Raw genomic sequence first — 4,433 nt, 5'->3', positions numbered from 1 at the left:
TATAGTTGTTAAAAAAAGTTACAAACATAACAAAATGGGTATATAAAAGATAAAATATCCATTTTAGCTATTTTAAGAAAATAGAATGTTATTCACAAAGTTTTAAAGAGATTTAAGCCATCAAAAAATACCTATACAAAAAACTTATATTTGCAATTTTTCATTACATTTGATGATGGAATGAAAAAAAACAATTAAGTTATGAAAGTTCACAAAATGGAAAGAATAACATTCATTAAAAAATGGTCCATTCCATTCTATCAAACAAAACAAATAACTATTTTTACATTCCAACGGAATCAACCATTCCATTCCTTACCGGATTCCATCATACCACACACTACCTAACACTTCTCAAATTCATCAATAAACTTGCATTATAGTTATTTTTATCAAAATCAAGAAACCACATTACCTATTTTAGTTGGAATCAGAACATTTTTCAAACAAACCTTCGGGTGGATCATAAATAATCATACCCGGAAAAAGTTCCAAAAAATCATCCTTCACCTTTTCTCTCAATTCTAGATATGGTAAAAGCCTTTTCAAGATCACGCGATAAGGCAATGACGATGGAGGGTCCGTAGCTTTTCTCATTCCATCATATATAAACATTGCCTCTAATGGCAATCTACTATCTAAAAAAGCCCTAATAATGTCCCCAAATGTATGTTGATCAAAGTGTACCTCTTCTTTCTTTAAATCTTCCCATACTCTTTTCACTTCTTCCACTTTTTTATTTCTTGCTAGCATCATAAGCATATCATGATAAAAAAACATATCGGACCTATACCATATCTCTTTTCGCACCACTTCGTATAACTGCATAATAAAAACCATCAAAATTGAACCAAATTAGGTTTCCAAGGCTATTCTATTCTTGATGATGAACATTCAAGTATTTTGCACAAAATGAGAGAACTCACCTTTCAAAAGATTGCAATTTTTGTCCCATATGACTCCCATTCCTACCTTTTTGAGTGATGTTAATAGAACAAAAGCAATTTTGTCTCACCCAAAAAGGTGGGATTGGAACTGATGTGAATGGGACAAAATTGCCTTTGTCGCATTCACATCAGTTCCAATCCTATATTTTTGGTAATTTTGTCTCATTCACATCAGTTTCAATCCTACCTTTCTGGGTGGAACAAAATTGCTTTTGTCCCATTAACATCAGTCATAATCTTACATTTTTGGGTGAGACAATTGCTTTTGTCCCATTAACATCAGTCATAATCTTACTTTTTTGAGTGGGACAAATATACATATTCTTAATGGGACAAAATTTCTTTTTGGGTGAGACAAAAATAATGTAACTTTTTGGACGGGACAAAAATACATTTTTTAATGGGAAAAAATTTCTTTTATACCATCAACATCAGTCTCAGTCTTACCTTTTTGGATGGGACAAAATTGCTTTTGTCCCATAGACATTAGTCTCAATCCTATCTCTTTGGGTGGGACATATATTTTTTGTCTCATTGACACAGTCCAAGTCTTACCTTTTTGGGTGGGACAAAAAAAATTGTCTCATTGACATCGGTATAGGTTCATCTTTTTCGGGTAGGAATTATTTTTTGTCCCATTAACATTAATCTAATGCATGTCAAATGCATACAGCTTATATGTTATGTCATGTCCTGTGCAACAAAAGAAGCCCTACCAGATGTGCGAAAGGGTATTATCGGAAATACAACAATGCAATACAAGAACAAAAGGAAGGTAATATAGAAAAGAGAAGGAAAACAAACCTTCATGGAGAGAAATACAAGGTCTTGTCTTTGGAATTTAAAAAGAACAGAAACAAGATCAGATTTGAGAAGGCGAGAGACATGGGACTCTATGAAGACACTTGTTTCGTATTGAACAAGATTTTGAATCATGATACAAATACTTATGAAAGATTGAGGACAAAATAAGTTGCAATTTGTTTGACATGCATTGGATTAGGGTATTGTTTATTCCGGGAACATTTCAGTCATTTAGTTATTGTTGGCAAACTACTAGTAAGATGTATTTGTTGTATGTTAACTTTTAACTAATATATTTTCCAAATTTGTTTAGTTAGTCGTAGTCTTTGTTGATTTTTAACTAAAATATATTGCAAATAATTTCGAGTAGTCCAGGTGGTAGGTGGTAATCCAGAGTGACTCTGCTCATTATCTTTCATATGCTCTCACACCTTCTCATCCTTCAGGTGGATTTTTTTTCAGTTGTGCGTTTTGATTTAAGGGTTTATGTCACATTAGATATTTTACCAATTAAGTTTTTATGTAGGGAGTAGAAAAAGGGGAACTTTTCTCCTTCAAAATTACCCATGGTAAGTTTTTAAGTACGTTTAATCAATATTTTATGTCCATAAAGACAACATATTGACCACACTTGTTGTATCTGAATCAGGTTTTAGCTGAAGAAGCATCTGAAGGACTTTCTATTTTTGATAAACTGAAATTAGCTCATTACTAAATAATCTTCAGTTTCCTCTTATTTAATCAGTGCATATTATAACTTTATAAGTTGCTTGTATATGAGGATCTCATCTTTTGGTAATATTTACATAATCCCAGGTCGATTCCTTAAAGAACAAGCAACATTTATAGTTTCTGATGATCTGAAAGTAACAGCATCTCAATCAATAGCTACAATTTCAAACTTCAATGCACTTGGTGTCCCTATTGCTGATTTGGAGTTAGTTGACCTTTGCATTGGTGACCAATAGGTAATTAAGCTAGCTTTGGCCAATTAATTTAATTTAAACACTTTGCATGACACTCATTGGTTTTCTTTTCTGATTTGAACTGCTAGACACTCTCCTGCAAATTCAAAATGAAGATGGCACAGGCAAGGAGTATCCTTTGGAAGCTGCCCTTTAGGCCACCAAAAATACTTTGATTCAAGGCAGTACAAAACTCTTATTGGTAGATCATTTTGATTTCACTCTCATACATACCATATGTATTAATTAGTTGATATTGATATTGTACAACTGACATGATTATTGTGTAGGATTTCCGTGTTGATCTTGATCAAGAGTTGGGATTGATATTGAAGCTAAGAGACATGATGATTGGTTAGATACATGAAGGGTTTTAAAGCTTCTTCAGACAGCTTAATGACGAGTTACTGAAACAAGAAGGTTCCCCTTTATAGCAATGTAGTATGAGGTTATATAGTTAGGGAAAACCTCTTAATAACAATGTACAATCAGATCCCTTTAATATCAATGTATTACATTTTTTTGACATGAAGTTATTGGATGAAATTGATTGTTTTGGTATATATGTGTTTCTATATTTTTGTATTATGTGAAAAAGAGTATCATAAAGGCACGTCGCATATGCATATCGTAAATGGTTGCTGAAGTTTATGACACGCAAATGCGTGTAATCTTCATTTATGACAGGGGCTTTAATGATACGCAATGCGTGTCATAAGGTTACGACACGCAAATGTGTGTCGTCTTCCTTTATGACAGAGCCTTCCTTGATACGCATTGCGTGTCGTAAATGAGCGTCGTAAATGCGCGTCATAAATAGACGACGCGCAAAAGCGTGTCGTCTCTCGTTATGAGAGGGCCTTCCTTGACATGCATTTGCGCGTCGTCTGAGCGTTTTACGACACACATTGCGCGTCGTAAAAGGCTGTTTTTCTAGTAGTGACAAGATCAAACTTGAGAAGGCGAGAGACATGGGACTTGATAAAGTGGTCAAGTCTGAGAGGACTTGATTGGAGTCTATTGAGTTGTTTTTCAATGATCAAACCTTCTTTCCCCATTTCCTTATTTCTTCTCCTTATTGATAAACTAGTGCTTGATGAGGATGAAGAGGTTGAGATTGAGATTGCTTTATGGTGATTGAAATAAATGGGAGTTGATATGGTGTTGAGATTTAAGAGCAAAGTTCTTTGTAGAATGGTTCGAGTGCAATTGAGCATATTGAATCTCCAATTGTTACTTGGAATTGAATCTAAACAATTTTAATTAAAGAGATTGAATATAAATCAATACATATTGAATCTCCAATTATTACTTAACTGAATGTACAATGTTGTAATAAAAATTAGAAAGAAATGAAAGTGGAATACTATAATACACATATAAATGAAAGTATATTGTTGTTTTATACATTTAGTCATTAATTTTAATTCTACTAATAAACAGATACATATGTGAATATGATATGTGAGAATTGCAGATGAACTAGGGTTCCAGAAATCAAACCTTGGCTTTTAAAGTTCAATCATATAATTTTACATAACTCTTGAAATACAAAAACAGTGAACAAGAATTAACATAATTAAATTGCAGGATTTAGACTTCAAACTTGGCATAAAGCTAATGAGTTTAGTATGTTACTTCATGTCCATGGATCATGAAAACACATTAAGTTATGGGCATGTTGTTTTTGTAACATGTATGTACCCTAAATCCAAAT

The 4,433-nt window shown here is 32.9% G+C and overlaps 1 pseudogene; it reads right to left on the bottom strand.

The window, feature by feature from the left end:
• Positions 1-420: 420 nt before the first annotated feature.
• On the bottom strand, positions 421-3,810 carry LOC145157621 (pentatricopeptide repeat-containing protein At1g62350 pseudogene; annotated as a pseudogene).
• Between the last annotated feature and the right edge of the window lie 623 nt (positions 3,811-4,433).

Source organism: Lactuca virosa, chromosome 2 (assembly GCF_052849685.1).
Source record: "Lactuca virosa cultivar CGN04683 chromosome 2, Lactuca_virosa_CGN04683_v6, whole genome shotgun sequence".
Classification (NCBI taxonomy): domain Eukaryota; kingdom Viridiplantae; phylum Streptophyta; class Magnoliopsida; order Asterales; family Asteraceae; genus Lactuca; species Lactuca virosa.
The sequence above is the reverse complement of the archived record's forward strand: the minus strand, read 5'-3'. Positions and strand labels throughout refer to the sequence as shown.